Source organism: Pleurodeles waltl, chromosome 7, assembly GCF_031143425.1.
Source record: "Pleurodeles waltl isolate 20211129_DDA chromosome 7, aPleWal1.hap1.20221129, whole genome shotgun sequence".
Classification (NCBI taxonomy): Eukaryota; Metazoa; Chordata; class Amphibia; order Caudata; family Salamandridae; genus Pleurodeles; species Pleurodeles waltl.
Window position 1 is genome coordinate 427,298,708 of NC_090446.1, and position 20,417 is coordinate 427,319,124.

General features: G+C 46.5%; 1 protein-coding gene across 3 annotated transcripts in view; it reads right to left on the minus strand.

Annotated features, from left to right (window-relative positions):
* LAT (linker for activation of T cells) overlaps positions 1-20,417 on the minus strand; it is a 697,198-nt gene that overhangs the window by 557,902 nt on the left and 118,879 nt on the right. For 2 of the 3 annotated variants that reach the window (XM_069243940.1, XM_069243936.1), the window contains exons 1-2: positions 1,647-1,769; positions 135-280 (exon numbers count right to left, since the gene is read on the minus strand). The gene's annotated coding sequence lies outside the window, so the exon portion shown is untranslated. Of the gene's footprint in view, positions 1-134; positions 281-1,646; positions 1,770-20,417 lie in introns of those variants that run through there. The other variant, XM_069243937.1, reaches the window with a different exon arrangement.

A 20,417-nucleotide genomic window follows, 5' to 3' on the forward strand; every position in this document is an offset into this window, starting at 1 on the left:
ATGCACCAATGTAAACAAATTCCTCAGGCACCCTAATCTCTTTTCCAGATACTAACAACTGCTTCATGCTGTTGTGGAGTTTGTCTTCTGATAACTTGTAAAGCAAAGATTCCAAAAAGTTATATGTGACTCACCCTGTAATGGCCACTGGTCAGGATGCATCTGGCTTCGTGATACTGCAGGCTGTGTTAATCGGATATCTGTGATGAACGCAAGTAGGGTGTATGAAGAGTCAGCACACTGAGCCACTTCTTCCGAGTGTCGGGTCAGTTACTGCAGTCTAGGGAAGCAAAACACAGAAATTTAGCGTGATGGCGCAATGGCACCCTTATAAGCAGAGCTGCTGCGGCAGCTGGCAGCCTTTGCGTAACGCTGTCTGTCCACCACCTCCCACAAGGGTGGCACTGCTGAGTAACGCTGTGTGTCCACCACCTCCCCCAAGGGTGGCACTGCTGAGTAACGCTGCGTGTCCACCACCTCCCACAAGGGTGGCACTGCTGAGTAACGCTGCGTGTCCACCACCTCCCACAAGGGTGGCTCTGCTGAGTAACACTGTCTGTCCACCACCTCCCCCAAGGGTGGCACTGCTGAGTAACGCTGTCTGTCCACCACCTCCCACAAGGGTGGCACTCCTGAGTAACGCTGTCTGTCCACCACCTCCCCCAAGGGTGGCACTGCTGAGTAACGCTGTCTGTCCACCACCTCCCACAAGGGTGGCACTCCTGAGTAACGCTGTCTGTCCACCACCTCCCCCAAAGGTGGCACTGCTGAGTAACGCTGTGTGTCCACCACCTCCCCCAAGGGTGGCACTGCTGAGTAACGCTGTCTGTCCACCACCTCCCCCAAGGGTGGCACTGCTGAGTAACGCTGTCTGTGCACCACCTCCCACAAGGGTGGCACTGCTGAGTAACGCTGTCTGTCCACCACCTCCCCCAAGGGTGACACTGCTGAGCTCATCCTGTTCCTAAAGAAGAGGGTGGCTCTCAGTCCATGTTGCACCCTTCCTTCCTCCATGAAACGTAAGCATCGCCAGATGAGTTAGGAGGCAGTTGCTATGGGGCAGAAGTGTTACAGCTTATGCCCCTTGCAGTGCAGCCAAGGGCTGCAGAAGTGAATGCGAAACATTATGCCACTGCTTCACTCCCTTTCAGGATAACAGGCTACTACCCATTCATGCACTACAAAAGAAGTATTACTTACGTAGACTAACGCAGCTACTGGCCGATAGCATGAAAGTGAGCTAGAAATACTCCTATGGGGTAATTCATAATGTGATAGACACTTTCTTCAAGCAATGTCTGATGGAGGCTGACCCAGAACAAAACAATTATGGCTGAAGAAGGCACAAAGCCTTTCTCTGCATATTTGTTGCTGACAGTTCTGACAGCAGCTAACACTGGGTGTGGCCAGACTTACAAACAGAATGCCAAAACTGTGTAAAGCCAGAAAGCTAAAGTTCCATTGAAAAAGCAGTCTGCATTTCCTAAGTCAATAGGCTTGGCAAATATTCTGTCCACTTCCCGTCCGCTCCGGTACCGCTCACTGACTGTCCTGCCCCACCCTCCCCAGACCTAATGAATGGAGGCTGCAACGCGACCCTATTGAGCAGGTCCTGGGCCAGCTCTCCCACACTGCCTCTGGCCTACCTGACAGCGCTCCACCACCTCTCCTCCTACTCGGAGCTCGCACCGCTCCGCTCACACCCCTTGGGCAATGTCTGTCTCGCTTTGCTTTTCACTCTCAGTCTGTTCTGGCTTTTAGCACCTCTCTTCTCTTTCTTCTCATATATCAAGAGCACTAGGTGCTCCCCGTCTCTCTCTAAATCCCCCTTATGGCAGCAGCATGCTAATTTTCCTTTGCCACCTTATCTTTATAGATCCCATCTGCCCTCTTTTTCAGAGTCTGCATTCCTAGAACTGTTTACGATTGTTGTAGATCTCAAAGTACCATCTAAACTGATACAGTCAATCCCTTTCAGACAAAAAACTTGGTACAGAAGTATGTTTTTTTATTAATGATAAGTAGCTGATATACAAAAGCACATTGCTGTTTTAATGGCACAGAAGCCGAAAGCATGTGAAAGAGTCCCTTTTTTCCACTTACTTCCATTTAAAGAACACCTGACTATTTGCAAACATTTGTCTCTCCACTGGACCCAGGTCTTTCAAGCTAAATCAAGAAATACAATCTGTTTACACTTTTGAACAAAAACAGGATAAATATCACTATAAAAATCATTTCACTACAACTACAGACATTATTGCAAATATTCCTTATACCATTGAACCATAGACCAAGGTATCAAAGAGTACCTTGGATGATCAAACGGACCTACCTGTTTGGAAGACACACTTTCTGAAGCATGACATGAAGTTCCATAAGAACTTGACGGGGATGAATAGCCGGGTGACTCAGGTACTGCAGGTGACGGGGTTTTCGGACATCCAGTACCCATCTACAAAAGGGATGTTTTGGGTAGTGCACGCTCACTGATGAGATTTTATTGTCATAAATCAATCCACCAGGAGTATGAAACTTTCTGATTTCACAAACATTCCTATTCACGGTCTCTTCCTATTTGTTGGCTGTTACCTTGGCGCCTTGAAAAAGGTTACCGACAAGGCAAACATTTCAAAGATAGGATGAAACTTGCTTCAAGAATGTCTATCTTCAACAAGCACTAGAACATCAATGCTTGTAAAGGATCACCGGGCTTTGTATCTCAAACAATTTTCTCATTTAGTCTCTTCCTTTGTGTCATCATTGCGCTTTCATTAAAAGGAGGTTACAATGAGTAGCGATAGGGAAGTGTGCCATTCATATCTTGTTTTGCTGCACCAAACCATGGTTTAGTCCTAGCACACTAGGAGGGTTGGCTTCACACCTAATTATTTACATTTGTGGGTTTTCAACCTCTTGTAGTTTTAAAACAAGCTCTCATATCCTAAACCTTTTTCTTTAAAAACCTTAATTCACAGTCATAGAGGTATTTTTATACACAAGTATTTATGTCATTTTGTATTTTTATTCCTAACAAATGTTCCAATTATTTTCAGACTTATGTCCAGATTTATGAATACTTGATGCAACACAGCAGAACAAGACAACTCGCTGCACTGCGCCAAATTCAAACGGCGAGAGGAGGAATGTGCCTTTTTACTAACATTTGGTGCATTCCTGCTCTCTATCTGCGCTAGCACATTGTGTATTGCCTAGTGTCAACGCAGGCACCCTTGGGCCGGGGTGCATTGCAGGCAGGATTGATTTTCTCCAGGAAGGGACACTTTCCTGCATAAAACCAATCCTTAGAAGTGTTTTCCTCTTTCTACGTGTGCTGCAGAATGCGAGAAAGAGGGAAAACAAAGAGAAATACAGATAGTTCTCTTTGTTGCATTTCTATTGGGAAGGAGTACACTTTTGACACATTCCCAGATTTACTTGTCTTGGTAAATCTAGGAATTTGCCAAATTACACAGGTAGATGATTAGGAACACCCATTCTCCACACATGTAATGCCTTCCCGGCGCAGAGTAACGCAAGGCAGTGATTTGAGGTGCCTTGTGTTACTCTTAATTTACCAAGCCACGGAGGGCCATGCAAGGTAGCTTTTGTGTGGCTTGGTAAACCTGACTCAAGGATTAGGTTATCAGGCAGTCACCCTGCAAAGGCAATGCAATTGTTTTATAATCTGTCCCTCTGGTGTTGCTTGATAGGGTTGATATTTATCCAAAATGTCTGCATATAAAGCCAAAATTCATATACTCATTACATTATGGAGAGGAGCAGGAAAACTAATAAAGAAGGCAAATGAAACGTAAGTAAAGTAGAGGAGTTGTTTTGTTAGGTGACGTGTATAGAAATGTATTAGTAGTACAAAAAATTAACCTTCCAAGATATAAACCGTGACTCTTCTGTGTATTCCCGCTCTCTGGTAAAGATACCCTGTTTTCAAGGAATTAGTGAAATATTTGTATTCCAACAAATAAAGCTACCCAAAACTTTCATGCTGTTAGTATTGTGGCAATCAGAAAATCGTGTGTGAAACGGAAAAAGTGCGACGGTCAACAATTAACATGCCTTAATACAATGTTCATGTCACATACAAATAATGTTTAAAATATGATATGTCAGACACAAACTAGACACTCTGAAAAAATAATTCCCTCAATCAGAAGCAGTCATTTGGTATGTCAGAACTCCACGGGAAGGAGGAAAACAACGCAGAATCTAAAAACTGTACAGCATTGCGTCCGGGTAACAAAAGCGGTAACCTCAGACTAACGCCGAACTGAGATTGACACCATGGGATAAAACCGCCTGCACCGCAGAGAAACGTCAGCTAGACAGGTAAATGCCATGCAGTTGTGTAGTAGCTCCATGTTGAAATGGTCGAAAGGGGGTCAAATAGCTGTAAAGAGTGCTGGCGAATTAAGGATACTACTTGTAAAAGATAAAATAAAAAAAATGTAAAAATAATCCTACTGTCAAAACAAGTGGAGAGTGTATATTGATGAGTAAAATCTTTTGTATTTTAGTGGTGAGCTGTGAAGAATGGGGACAATTCGTCCGCCATGTTGGAGGGGACTGCCAACCAAAACTGAAGTGCTGCAAGCCTTAAAATAGTTACACAGAGGATGAGTTAAAGGGAGGTAGTAAGAGAGTAAACAATTCCTTTGTTTTGATTAGGAACTGGGAGAATCAGAGGCTTGGAAAATTAACCAGGTTTCAGAGGCTCAGACAAAGACAAACCCAGTTTTGCATATCAACGATTATTCAAGATAAAAGAGATTATAACCAAAGAAAAACTGTCTAACAATCCTTCCACCAACGAAAAGGGTAGACCATATCCATGTTACAACTGTGATCACTGCAATAACATAAACGAAGGCGAAAGCGTTACGCATCTTCACAGAGAGAAGAAGATTCAGCTCAAACAATTCACTACCTCTGACACTTACAATTGTATTTACTCTTTAAAATGTCCTTGCACACTCCTATTTTGTAGGGAACATGGAAAGAGAAGTTAAAGTAAAACACACTCAGCTCAAAAGCAACATTCAACAACCGCAAAAGAAACTTCGCATACACTTCAGCTGAGGTTACGACAGACTTCTAAGAAACAACGGTCACGAGAAAACTTCTCCCACAAAAAGCGACCTTTTGGATAAAGAAGTTGAGCTCTTTTCAACCAAAGGGTCTCCATGACAGGATTGAAATTGTTTGTTTTCTACAACTGACATTTGTTGTTTCTTCTTTTGAACAGATCTATTACATTCATTTCTTTTCTTCCTGCATTCCCCGATTTAACTCATTTGGTTTGTGTAGAAAATTATAAAACTTATTTTTTACTTCAGTCTTGGTCTTTAGCCATCTCCAACATAGCAGAAGGATTCCCAAGCCTCTGATTCTCCCCTGTTCTCATGGTTGTCAGGAAAATACATGAAACGTTTACTCTTTATTACTTCCTCTTTAACTCATCCGCTTTGTGTAGACTATTATAGCACTTGTACCACTTTTGTTTTGGTTCCAGCCAGCTCCAACATGGCAGACGGGTTTCCCAAGCTTTTGTCTCCACCCTGTTTTTCACAGTTTGCACTCAAATACATGAAGATTTTATTCTTCAATATTCAATTCTATGTCAGGACCGGAGGCTCAGATTATGCTTCTCTTTCTATGCTTTATTTTCCATCAGCAGCCAATAAGAGAAGATATTGTCAAAGAACTACATATCCCATAAATCAAAGTATGCACAGTAACCATAGAGAACAGAGTATAAAACACGAAGAGGCTATGAAACTTCCTCTTTCTTTGCTGCTTCCGCAGACAGCTAAGTACATTCCTTTATTCATTGCTATTGTGATTGATTGTGCTCGAGCACGCGCCGCTAATTGCTTTTTTTTGTGGAGCGGGAGCGGGAGTGTCGGTTCTTCCGACTCGGAGTTTTCCGTTGAGGCGGATTGGCATTAATTTAGTTTTGTGCGTTCCCCGCGTTGTTGCGCGCCTTTCCTCACGCGCCCGCGCTTTCTCATTGCCCTGACAACCGTCTCGTTTAGACGCGCTGTCAGAGGAACGGAAAGGCGCGAGTGCCGTCTCTCTTCGGATTTCGTCCCTGGACTTGGATTTTGAAAGGTTTTTGGGCTATTTCAGTGTCCTGATTGTGCCGGACCGCCTCAGATATACTCCCTGACGCCCTAGGTTCACGTTGTGACCAGGGTTGTATAATTGGATTAGGCGCTGCCTAGAGTGCTGCAGGCTGGCTCCCTCCACACTCTAAGTCATTTTCAGCAGTTTTGGCATTTTTCTACTGCTTTCAGCCTGCCGGGGTGTGCACTCCCCCTGACTGTAGTCTTGGACTACCCATAATCCACGTTTTATACGTGACAGAAATTCGCAGAATCCACGTTTCCTCGCGTGACTGTAATAAAATGGCCCACTCATATTCTTATGAGGACGAAGAATACTTTGGGGATGAGCCTCCCTTTTTTGATGAGACTCTGGCTGGCGCGTTGGACAATACTGTGCAGCTCTCTATAAATAAGGCACTGGAGAGGGCTCTGGGACCCCTCACTCTTCATTTCGAGAGTTGTGCGTGCCAGAAAGGTTGGTTGCCCCCCATTGCGTCTTCGGAGGAAGCGCTTTCGGACCAGCCCTCTACCTCTAAGGGTAAGGCTAAGGCCAAATCTTGGGCCCACTCCGATATTTTCAGAAAATTGGCCTCTTCCATCCGAAAGGAACACGGTTATAGCTCCTCCCAAGCTCAAGACGCTTATGGTTCGGATTCGGACCAGTCATCCTCCAAAACATCTTCCGGGTCAGATTCTGAGGAGGATCTCGGTACCAGGCCAGGCGCGGGCAAGCGCAAAAAGTCGGAGTCTACCAAAGCCCCTCCTACCAAAGCACCTAAGGTACTGACGTTCAGTCCAGAGGAGATTGTCCACCCCCGCTCTTCTAGCTGGGTTCCTCCACCCGAGGTGGCAGAATACCTCCAAAAACATATCAGAGCTAGTTTTGATAAGGATGTGAGGGCCCGGCTTCGTGCGGAGTGTCCTCGCCCTGAGTTGGAGGGTAAGGTTACAGATACACCGGATGTGGACCCAACTATGGTCACCTTTTTAAAGAAATGGGCGAAAGACCCCAAAAAGGGCCTCGACCGAGCTTGGCGCTCTTGCTAAGACAAGCTACTTGACCTCTCGGGTCCTCTAGCCAAGATCTTAGAGATGGCTTACGTGGCCAAAGAGTCTCAGTCCCCTATCGACCCTGACATCTTGGTAGGGTGGGCTCAACGTGCCATTTTCCACTTGGGTAATGCCAACGTGGCTTTATCAACAGAGAGGAGACGTTCTATCCTGATGCGAATCGATCCTCAGCTTACTGAACTCGCCACCTCAGAAGCGGGTCCGGTGGCCCAGGGGCTACTGTTCGGGGCTCCTTTCATCAAGGATTTGGCCAAATTTGCTGCGACATTCAACACCATGGACAAGGCACAACTGTCACTCAAAAAAGTTTTCAGGGAGACTCTTTTTCGGAGGGCCGGACGTCTGCGGGGGCGCTCGTCTGGCCGCCCCTATTACCAAGGCCCCCGACGTGAGGCCCTCTCCAGAGGCCGCGGTTACTACAGGGAACAACAGGCAAGCTCCACCTTCTATCCCACGCGTCCCCGTGGAGTTAGAGGTCGCTACCGCAAGACCTCTTTCAGAGCTCAGCAAGGAGACTTCCAGGATCACACCACTTCAGGTGAGACTAATCCACCCTTCCGAGGTAGTTCTTGGGGGCAGGGTTCAATCTTGTTTGACAGAATGGCAAAAGTTATTCAGAGATCCCTGGCTGTTACAAACCGTTCAAGGGTTCAGATTGGAATTTTACCAGACCGCTTTTCAGCAAAGCCCCCCTCCTCTTCCCCATTTTTCCCATCACGATATCGAGATCATAGACTCCGAGGTGCAGGCGCTCCTCAAGAAAGGTGCTATTTGCCGAACTGTTCCTCATCCCAGGGGTTTCCTAAGCCCCATTTTTCTTGTAGACAAGAAAGGGGGAGGTTCGCGTTTAGTCCTAAACCTCAAGGAATTCAACGCATGGCTGGTTTACAGACATTTCAAGATGGAAGGAATCCATCTTCTCAGGGATATACTGCAGGAAGCGGATTGGTTGGTGCGTCTAGACTTAAAGGACGCGTACCTAAGTATCCCTATTTTCCCACCTCATCAGCGTTTCCTTCATTTTCTGTGGCAAGACCAGTGCTTCGAGTTTCAGGTACTCCTCTTTGGGCTTTCCTCTGCTCCTTGTTGCTTCACCAAGGTTATGAGGCCTGTAGTGGAATCCCTTCGGGCAAGAGGTGTGCGTCTGATAGTCTACCTCGACGACCTGATCATTATGGCTCAAGACCCCCTTCTCCTGCAGGTCCACTTGTCTTGGACGATCCAGCTTCTCCAGGATCTGGGTTTCATAATCAACCAACCCAAGTCTTGTCTCCATCCGTCCCCACAGATAGAGTTTCTGGGCTTCAGGATAGACTTGGTGACAGCTCAGTTGATCCTCCCTCCTCTGAAGGTGCGTAATATCAAGAAGGAGTTGCGCCTACTTCTATCCAGACAGAAGGTGTCTTTGGGGAACTTAGCCATGATGGTGGGCCTTTTATCCTCCTCGATCCAGGCTATTTTCCCGGGTCCCCTACATTACAGAGCCCTCCAATGGCTCAAGATCTCTCATCTACAGAAGGGCTTGTCTTATACGGACTTAGTTCCTCTGAATCCAGAGGCCTGCTCGGAGATAACCTGGTGGTTAGAGCACATGGAGGCCTGGAACGGGCTAGCGATCTTCGGCACTGCCCCAGATGTCATTCTGGAATCGGATGCCAGCAGGTGGGGCTGGGGAGCCCGGTGCGGGGATGTCTCCACCGGGGGCCGTTGGTCGGAGGAGGAACTCCACCTCCACATCAACTGCCTGGAGCTTTTAGCCGGATCCTTTGCAATCCGGAGTGTCTCTCCTCTGAAGGCGGATTGTTGCATTCTCTTGAGGATGGACAACATCTCCGCGGTCAGGTATGTGAACAAGCTGGGAGGCACGAGATCCCCGACCTTAGCTCGCATTGCCAAGGATTTCTGGCAATTTTGCCTCCAACATCGCATCTCTGTGATTGCGGAGTACCTCCCAGGGACTCGCAACACAGTGGCCGATTGGAATTCCAGATTCCTCCGGGATTCCAGCGACTGGATGCTACTCCACAAGGTGTTTGCCTCTCTCAACCACAAATGTGGCCCTTTCTCGATAGATCTCTTTGCCTCAAGATTGAATCGACAGCTGCCTCTATTCTTCAGCTGGAGACCAGATCCGGAGGCGGTAGCCACCGATGCCTTTCTCCAAGACTGGTCTCCCCATCGAGCGTATGCCTTCCCTCCGTTCAGCATGATTCCTCGAGTCATTGCCCAAGTTCGACGTCTGAGGACGGAGATTGTGTTGATAACCCCTCTTTGGAGGGCTCAAGCCTGGTTTCCCTTAGCACTAGACCTTCTGTGCGATTTCCCTCTCCTAATCCCTCCTCTTCACGACCTTCTCCGGGACCCTCTGGGGTCCCCGCACCCCTTGATACTTTAGGGCAAGCTTCGGCTGGTAGCCTGGAGAATATCAGGCGTCATTGGTTCCTGCCAGGCATTTCAGAACAAGCTTCTAAATTCATCCTCCAGGCCTGGTCCCCCAATACTCTCAACCGGTATGCCTCTGCTTGGAAGCGATGGAGTCATTGGTGTAAGGAACGGGGTGCCGATCCCTTTAACGCTGATGTCAGTTTAGTGGTCAATTTTCTGGCTTCACTGGGGGCTTCAGGCCTGGCTTTCAGATCGATCAATAATTATAGATCTGCCATTTCCGCAGGTCATTCACCAGTTCAGGGCAAACCTATGGGCGAACACAATATTGTCTGCAAATTAATGAGGGGTATTCGTCTGTCGAATCCCCGCGTCCCAAGTATGCCTCTCTGTGGGACGTCAACGTATTACTTACATTCATTTCGTCCTGGCCAGATAACAAATACCTTTCTCATAAGCAACTCTCGGCCAAATTGACCTTATTGCTACGCCTCATTTCATGCAAGAGAGTATCAGATGTGCGCTCCCTTGATTTGCAGGGCAGGATTTTTTCTCCTTCGGGAGTCTCTTTTTCGATTTCCAAACGTACTAAAACCGGTACCAACTCAGTGTCGTACCCTGCTTTCCCTCATAACCCCAAGCTATGCGTGGTACAATGTTTGAAGGCCTATGAAGCGGCTACAGAAGAATTCCGTACAGACCCTAGAGGGCAGTTGTTGATTGCTCTACAGAAGCCTTTTAAGCCAGTATCGTCAGCTACTCTAGCAAGATGGATCAGGTGGCTTCTTTCTGAAGCAGGGATTAACGTCTCCATGTTTGGAGCTCCTTCAGTCCGTGGAGCTATGGCTTCAAAGTCCTTTAGTTTAGGCATGAGGTTAGAGGATATTATGAGGGCGGCAGACTGGTCGTCGGAATCTACTTTTAAGACCTTCTATCATAAGCCCATTGTGGACATTGCATCGATCGTGGGCGATCAGCTTTGAACTAGCATAATCTGAGCCTCCGGTCCTGACATAGAATAAAAGAAATTCAAGCTTACGCGTTAAGAATTTTCAATTCTATTAAGGACACGGAGGCGAGAATTATCCCTCCCAAGTGGACAATAAGACCTCTGCTTACGAGTTAAGTATTCTCTTTTCAGTTGATGTCTCATTGTTCGCCCACCCTGTGATGTTATCAATGCATGTAATTTGTAGACAATGGTTCTATGACACATACTATTATTAGTTTTGTTTCTTTTCTTCACAGGTGTGGATCAGAGTTGAAATTATTCGTTCCAAGGATGTATCGATCTGGATGGTGGCATCTGTTCTTTTCCGGAGCTCCTGTTTCTTGGATGTTTGGATCGTGTTTTGTTCGATTTGATGATGTTACAATTATTGACTCTTACTGACTGAACTCTCGCAAAGAAAGAGGAAGTTTCATAGCCTCTTCGTGTTTTATACTCTGTTCTCTATGGTTACTGTGCATACTTTGATTTATGGGATATGTAGTTCTTTGACAATATCTTCTCTTATTGGCTGCTGTTGGAAAGTAAAGCATAGAAAGAGAAGCATAATCCTCGCCTCCGTGTCCTTAATAGAATTGAAAATTCTTAACGCGTAAGCTTGAAATTTTTTAATTTTCACTTCTTTTGTCTGTAGGATGTCTTCCAATTTTCTTTTACGTTTCCCAAAGGGCAGTCATAACTTAAGTGCATTATTTTCACCTGTTTTACCCATTATGGCTGGCAGCATGGGTAGAGAGAGCAGGTATGAAGGACCAGCAATCTATTTGTCAAACCTGTGATTACAGGATTTGTTACTCTCCCACCAGACCATGAAGCCATAATAAACCTAAGTGAGGGTTTTAATATTGAACAATGTAGAGATAGGAAGTCCCTTTACCCACATGTGTCGGTAAAGAGTACTGCTTAGTGAGGGTACTATCTAACAATGGCAGGGCAAGGCCACCGATGATGAGGCATCACTAAATGTGGGTGAGGCCTCCTCATCCAATATGATTGGCACATTAGCTGATCTTAGGGTTTAGACAAGTGTCAAAATTTAAAACTCTCCTTATCACCCCTTGCACCTTTTTGTGTTTATTTTGCTTATCTTTGGAGAGTGTGTATTGTGTGAACCACCTGGTCTCCTCTGGCAATAATATAAAGAGCTTAATAAATTCACACTTTTAGCAATTGAGGTTGAGACAATAGTCCATCTTTTACAAGAAGCACCGGAGCCTTAGGTGGAGTTCTTCTAGGGTTCTGGCATAAATGAATACGTCATTGCCGACATTGATAAACTAGACAGCCTAGAAGGGACCTCTTGAATGGTGTTCTAAAACACATTCCCATGCTGAAAATTCTAAAATTGAACCTTTTTTGTACCTCTGGAGACCAAGGCCCATATTAATGAAAAATAGTGCACAACTGCGCGAACGCAGTTGTGCGTCATTTTTCATAATGTGAGATTAGAGCCATCTGTGTGCCATATTTATGTAATGAAGCACAATGGCTCTAAGGAATGGCTAGCATAAAAAAAAATAAGCTAGCTGGGGGGGGGTTACATTAGGGGAATGGCACTATTGGGTCAGAAATGACGTTAGGCTGGTTAGTGGCAAAATATCTGCCACTAATCAGCCTAGTGTCATTTTCTGACGCACATGGAGCCAAAAATTACTCCTGTCTAAATTTAGACAAGAGTCATGCCCACCACCGCAATGCCCACCACAGGGGACCAGTGTCCACTGTGCAAGCCCAAAATACCCAGTGCCAGGCAGAGGGCCCCAAGTAAGGGGCCACCTATGGCACAACACACACATGCACAAACACTTACCTGCAACTTACCTGTGATGGGCTCCCTCTACCTGTTGTGTCCCTGTGGTGTGGGTGATGGAGTTGCTGGGGCTTGGGGTGGGCATCTTTGTTCCCATTCCATGGTGTTTAGCCATGGAAATGGGCCTACCTGCACCCTAATGCTTAAAGGTTTAGCACCATTATTTAGGGCCGCCTCCTCCTTGCGCGCCGTTTCTACACTGGGAGGTAAATATGTCACTACGGGGTTAGCTTTGTGTTTAGAATGGGAACACCTACCTTGCATCTCATTGACACAAGGTGGTTTTGCGCATCCTAAAAATAGAGCTAACTCTAATATTTTGACGCTAGACGGGTCTAGCGTCAAAATATAAATATGGAGTTAGGTTAGCCCCATTTTAGCACCAAAATAAATGGTGCTAAAGCGACGCAAACCATCCATAAATATGGGCCCAAGTTTGGAGGGCAATGTTGTAACTTTTCAGAATTTTGTGTCCATCAAAAGGGAGCGGTATCTCAAGCTGATGTTGATGTTGAATAACCAAGAGGCTATGTTATAGTAGTCTGCCAAGTTGTCTACTTGGAACATGCACTTCGATATATAGATAAACACTGCGCCAGCTGCTTGAACCTGAGAACAAACATGATAGGTGATACCAATGTTGAAGGTCCTTCAGCACATTCAATGATGTGTGCACCTTCCAAATTGCGTAGTTCAGCTAATACATTTGGTTGTACATGAAAAGCTAAGCAGCTGTGATGCAATGTTACCAGTTACTACATGTAGGAGGCTGGACTGGCTTGTAGTGAGCACCAAGGGGTACTTACACCTTGCACCAGGCCCAGGTATCCCTTATTAGTGTAGAGGGGTGTCTAGCAGCTTAGGCTGATAGAAAAGGTAGCTTAGCAGAGCAGCTTAGGCTGAACTAGGAGACGAGTGAAGCTCCTACAGTACCACTAGTGTCATATGCACAATATCATAAGAAAACACAATACACAGATATATTAAAAATATAGGTACTTTATTTTTATGACAATATGCCAAAAGTATCTCAGTGAGTACCCTCAGTATGAGGATAGCAAATATACACAAGATATATGTACACAATACCATAATATGCAGTAATAGCAATAGAAAACAGTGAAAACAATGTATAGTCACAATAGAATGCAATGGGGGCACATAGGGATAAGGGCAACACAAACCATATACTCTAGAAGTGGAATGCGAACCACGAATGGACCCCAAACCTATGTGACCTTGTAGAGGGTCGCTGGGACTGTAAAGAAGCAGTGAGGGTTAGAAAAATAGCCCACCCCAAGACCCTGAAAAGTGGGTGCAAAGTGCACCTAAGTTCCCCAAAGAGCACAGAAGTCGTGATAGGGGAATTCTGCAGGAAAGACCAACACCAGCAATGCAACAATGATGGATTTCCAGACGAGAGTACCTGTGGAACAAGGGGACCAAGTCCAAAAGTCACAATCAAGTCGGGAGTGGGCAGATTACTAGGAAATGCCAGCTGTGGGTGCAAAGAAGCTGCCACAGGATGGTAGAAGCTATGGATTCTGCAAGAACGACAAGGGCTAAAAACTTCCCCTTTGGAGGATGGATGTCCCACGTCGTGAAGAGTTGTGCAGAAATGTTTTCCTGCAGAAAGACCGCAAACAAGCCTTGCTAGCTGCAAGGGTCGCGGTTAGGGTTTTTGGATGCTGCTGTGGCCCAGGAGGGACCAGGATGTCGCCAATTGCGTGAGGAGACAGAGGGGGTGTCCAACAAGACAAAGAGCCCACTCAGAAGCAAGCAGCACCCGCAGAAGTGCCAGAACAGCCACTACAAAGTGGAGTGAATCGGTGCTCACCCGAAGTTGCTCAAGAGAGTCCCACGACGCTGGAGGACAACTCAGGAGGTTGTGCAATGCAGGTTAGAGTGCCGGGGACCCAGGCTTGGCTGTGCACAAAGGAAATCCTTGGAGAGTGCACAGGAGCCGGAGTAGCTGCAAAACACGCGGTTCCCAGCAATGCAGTCTAGCGTGGGGCGGCAAGGACTTACCTCCACCAAACTTGGACTGAAGAGTCACTGCACTGTGGGAGTCACTTGGACAGAGTTGCTGAGGTCAAGGGACCTTGCTCGTCGTGCTGAGAGGAGACCCAGAGGACCGGTGATGCAGTTCTTTGGTGCCTGAGGTTGCAGGGGGAAGATTCCGTCGACCGACAGGAGATTTCTTCGGAGCTTCTAGTGCAGAGAGGAGGCAGACTACCCCCACAGCATGCACCACCAGGAAAACAGTCGAGAAGGCGAAGAGAGAGATGCAGAGGAACTCTGATGAGCTCTTGCATTCGTTATCTAAGGAATTCCCCAAAGCAGAGACCCTAAATAGCCAGAAAAGGAGGTTTGGCTACTTAGGAGAGAGGATAGGCTACCAATACCTGAAGGAGCCTATCAGAAGGAGTCTCTGACGTCACCTGCTGGCACTGGCCACTCAGAGCAGTCCAGTGTGCCAGCAGCACCTCTGTTTCCAAGATGGCAGAGGTCTGGAGCACACTGGAGGAGCTCTGGGCACCTCCCAGGGGAGGTGTAGGTCAGGGGAGTGGTCACTCCCCTTTCCTTTGTCCAGTTTCGCGCCAGAGCCGGGCTGAGGGATCCCTGAACCAGTGCAGACTGGCTTATGCAGAGATGGGCACCATCTGTGCCCATCAAAGCATTTCCAGAGGCTGGGGGAGGCTGCTCCTCCCCAGCCCTGACACCTTTTTCCAAAGGGAGAGGGTGTAACACCCTCTCTCTGAGGAAGTCCTTTGTTCTGCCTCCCTGGGCCAGGCATGGCTGGACCCCAGGAGGGCAGAAACCTGTCTGAGGGGTTGGCAGCAGCAGCAGCTGCAGTGAAACCCCGGGAAAGGTAGTTTGGCAGTACCCGGGTCTGAGCTAGAGACTCGGGGTATCATGGAATTGTCTCTCCAATGCCAGAATGGTATTGGGGTGACAATTCCATGATCCTAGACATGTTACATGGCCATGTTCGGAGTTACCATTGTGACGCTATACATATGTCGTGACATATGTATAGTGCACGCGTGTAATGGTGTCCCCGCACTCACAAAGTCCGGGGAATTTGCCCTGAACAATGTGGGAGCACCTTGGCTAGTGTCAGGGTGCCCACACACTAAGTAACTTAGCACCCAACCTTTACCAGGTAAAGGTTAGACATATAGGTGACTTATAAGTTACTTAAGTGCAGTGGTAAATGGCTGTGAAATCACGTGGATGTTATTTCACTCAGGCTGCACTGGCAGGCCTGTGTAAGAATTGTCAGATCTCCCTATGGGTGGCACAAGAAATGCTGCAGCCCATAGGGATCTCCTGGAACCCCAATACCCTGGGTACCTCAGTACCATATACTAGGGAATTATAAGGGTGTTCCAGTATGCCAATGTAAATTGGTGAAATTGGTCACTTGCCTGTTAGTGACAATTTGGAAAGAAATGAGAGAGCATAACCACTGAGGTTCTGGATAGCAGAGCCTCAGTGAGACAGTTAGTCATAACACAGGTAACACATACAGGGCACACTTATGAGCACTGGGGCCCTCGCTGGCAGGGTCCCAGTGACACATCCAACTAAAACAACATATATACAGTGAAATATGGGGGTAACATGCCAGGCAAGATGGTACTTTCCTAAACTACATGCTATCAATGTTTAATTGCATAAAGGCATCTGATTCATCAAAGCCTCTTCGTAACTCTCTAGATCGTCAACATGCCTGCTGTATTTGTACCACAGTTTTTCAGCATCCTGGTAGCTCTGAAATATTTCTACACCTTCTTATGTGGCCTACACTTTGCTAGAGGTCATGCAGCTGTTGTGTGTCAGTTCACACATAAAGGCAGAGGAGCTCTGTTGCAATATGCATAGATTGAAACCTTGCAGACTGTAGATGAAATGGCGCTGTTAGTGAGTTAAACAATGCTTTGGACATTACATTTATGGAGGCACCATCTTGATCAACACTGTCACTGCCTCAATTCCCACTAGAAATCGGTATTTCAGATGAGTGTGGTTGCAGCTTCTGCTGTGCTCTACAGAGTAGATGCGCTGTACAACACCTTCACTCTCTTCGTCATCATCCATGTCATCTGTCGGAGGTTCCAACTGAGTTTACTGTCCTCTTTCAGGTTGCTTTGGGTTGACAGGAGGGTTGACAGACCTTGGAGAAATTATTAAACTTTTTGCATGCTGAGTTATTTTCCTTGCACAGGGTACTCACTAGAATATGGAAAGATGCAACTGAAGTGTCCACATAGATTTTTTTTTTATGGTTATAGCATTGATTTAGGATGAGCAGAGGCTGGGTAATTTGGTTAATTGACTCAGCCTTGATGGCTTAGTTAGGTCACTTCTATGTGCTACACTACAGAACCAGAAGGTTCTAGTGATTGACTAAGCATCAGAATGACTGGTCTAGATTTGCTGGGTTCTCACAGGATCTGCCTTCATAATTTTGCAGGTCCATGGCCTTGGCAGAATTGGACTCTAATCTCATGAGTTTCATTAAGCACAGCAAAAATGCTGGTAGTTTTTGCCTGGTATGGACTTGTAGGGGTTCTGTCTGGCGTTATGCAGCAAAAAGCCCTAATTGCCCTGATTCGCTAGAGAAGTGAAATGTTTGTTTAGTGCTACCACAGCTATAGCAGAGGTGAAAGACAGCCCTGTCTCCCTGAGAGTGCAAACAATGTGAAGATATCTGTGTTACAAATACGCTTTTCACTTCAAAGGTTCTTCATAAACCTTTATAAGATATGTAGCATGTTTATTCAACTTCTCAGGCAGCGAACCGATTGTAACTGACCACATTCAAATCTCCCCCAGAAGCTTGACACTTCCTGGAATTCTATGACCTTAAAGTGATTGTCACCGCATTCCAGCCAAGTGATCTACTGCAAACCACAACAATCTGTCCACCCCAAGTGTAGGAGCATGGCCTTTTTTTGTCTATTGCAGCATGGGAGGCTGAAAAGTATTTTTTGAATGCGCTTAAACTACAATTTTCATTTTGGAGCCTGAGAGAACTGTGTACCGGGCATTTCAAATGGCATTATAGCTGGGATACCTCTCATTGCCCCTGAATTTGCTGGGGCAAGGTAGGCACTGGGCAGAAGGAGGAGAGACAGGGGAGTGTGGCTGTTGATCACTATGCACATCTTCTCTGCATGCACCTTGGGGCAGCTCATCTTCACTGTGGATGAATCCTTGGTTTGACGTTAGGGACTTGATGTGGTTGATCCTCTGTTGTTGAGTGACTGGCTGGTTGACTGAAAAGGTGGGGTATGTGCAAGCATTGCATCACTATGAGCTACTCTTTCCGTACCCCAATTGTGTCTTTACATATTTTCTCTTTTTTATTGTTCTGCAGTGCTATATTATTATTTTCCTTTCATCTTTATCTTTTTCTTTATTTGTCTATCTTGTGTAAGAACTACCCGCATACATCTGTTTGGCAGTCCCACTGCTTAGACTGGTATGCAGGAGAGGCAATCCAGTCACTGAGCCAGTCAGCATTCTTTGTGCCGCTGGGATGTGGGGGGGGGCGCTCTAATAGATGGGCCTGATGAAGGGACACAGGAGGACCAGAGATGAAAGATAGATGACCACAGGTGAGGTCGTGCTGCTGTGGATAGCACCTACTGGCAGTGACCTGGTGAAGTGAGGGCTCTAGATCCCAGGGTCAGGTCGCCGGTAGCTTGATGCATAGGAACTTATTGCCAATGTGGTGTTTATGACAAAGGGATGGTGAAAGAAAACATATGGATATAGTAAGTCAGGTTGTCTGTTCCCAGGAAGTGTTAAGGCACAGGCCAGCAGAGAATTTATTTAATTTGCTACAATGCCAGGGACAACACTAATATTCTCTAACTTGCCCAGGGTAAACCTGACAAAACATTAAAATATGTTCCTCATACACAACACAACACTTGCTTGCAAGTGAGTAAAGAACCTTGAAAGCACACTTCCACAGCATGTTTACAGGCTCCAGACCTCCATCATCCTGCTCCATTAGCAGAATTGCCACACTAGAGATAAGAAGGCACAGAGATACGAGAACAAAGAACATGTGAAGATGGTAGCCAAGAGCAGCAGACCCACCAACCGTTTTTGCAAGCCCTATCTGGTTTATTGAGAGGTGTAGACCTGCATTACATAACTACAGGCTAGAAGTGGAGGATGTAAGTACGGATGCATTCTCTTCCCACTGCTGGTTAGAGTCACTCTCGTTACCTAATGTACCTTCCCTTTTCTGTGTGCTGGTGTCTTGCCAGCCATCCAACTGGCAGTTGGGGCAAAGAGCTAGACTCTGGAGCTGAAGACTAAGGCAGGGTGATTTCCTCTGCTTGATATGCATACCTGCTAAAGGGCTTAATGTCAAGTAGGACACCTTCATATTGCATGTTGCACTTATAGTTTTGCTATTAATTTTGTAAGACTGAAATCAGAAACTTCCATATGCAAAGTGCTTTTATTAAAAAGGCAGAAATGACTGAAGGTATGTTGAACATGGCCCTTCCTAGGGGGTTTCCCTGAAACGTTTTGCTTTTTTTCTCCCAGTCTTTTGCTGACTATCTGTGTGTGGCCTTAGGCACTTTCCCACTGACCCACAGAGGGAAGTGCGCGCGCCCTTCCTACTCACACCAGGAAGAGGGGCCCACATGATTGGTTGAGGTGCCATAGCCAATGGTGCCCTGTAAAAAGGTTCCCTTACATACCCAGGGCAGGTACGTCCTTGGCCACTAGTGAGATGTTGCATAGAGTGTAGCACCCACCTGAGTAGCCTGACCAACATGCATTAGGCCTAGTATTGCAGGCTGTGGAGGCGCAGGTGCACCTATGCCCAGGGTGGCATCTTCACTACTGGAGCCCGCCCTGTGTAGGCCTTTTGCTACCCCTAGAGCCCCCCAGAGGGCAAAGCAGAGGGTAGGCACAAGGCAGGGCAGGGACTCAAGGGGCTCTGGTAGAGAAGAACCCCCCATGTTGGTTCCCCTACCAAGAAGATTGGCTCTTGCTTGATATTTTGATGATCATCTCTGAGTGGCCTTAGGTTCCAGGGTACTTCCCCACTATCGGTAAAATAGAAAAGTGCATGTACGCCCTCCCTACATAAGGGGTGGCTGCCAGTAGGTGCACATTTGCACCTTGGTGTTGTCATGTATATACTGAGCCTGGCCTGGCCTGGCTTGCCTACATGTGCCCACTTGCACATTGGTGTTTTCAGATGCATACTAGGTCTGGCACAACTTGCCAGCATGTGCGCACCTGCACATTAGTGTTTTCATGTATACACTGATCCTGGCCTGGCTTGCCAGCATGTTAACCTGCATATTAGTGTTTTCATATATACACTGCCTGGCCTACCTATATGTGCACAATTGCAAATTAGTGTTTTCAAGTATATACCGAGCCTGGCCTGGCATGTCTATATGTGCTCACTTGCACATTGGTGTTTTTAAGTATATACTGAGCCTTGCCTGGCTTGCCTCTATGTGCACACTTGCACTTTGGTGTTCTCAGATGTATTCAAAGCCTGGCACAGTTTGACAGCCTGTGCACACTTGCACATTAGTATTTTCATGTATACACTGAGCCTGCCCTGGCTTGCCTATATGTGCAGACTTGCACATTGGTGTTTTCCTGTTTATATATTGAGCCTAGCATGAATTGCCTATATTTGTACCCTTCCACATTGGTGTTTTCATAGCTATTCTGAACCTGGCACAGCTTGCCAGTATGTGCATACTTGCACATGGGTGTTCTCAAATGTATACTGGGCCTGGCGCAACTTGCTAGTATGTGCACACTTGCACCTTGGTGTTTTCATATGTATACTGAGCTTGGCACAGCTTGCCAGAATGTGTACGCTTGCACATTAGGGTTTTATATATGTACTTATCCTGTCACAGCAGGCTCATTTGCATCCTTGTGGTGCTTTTAGATTTTGTGTCCAGCATGCCCTTGCAGGCTTGTGCGTGTGCCAGGGCGCGTGCCCATGGAG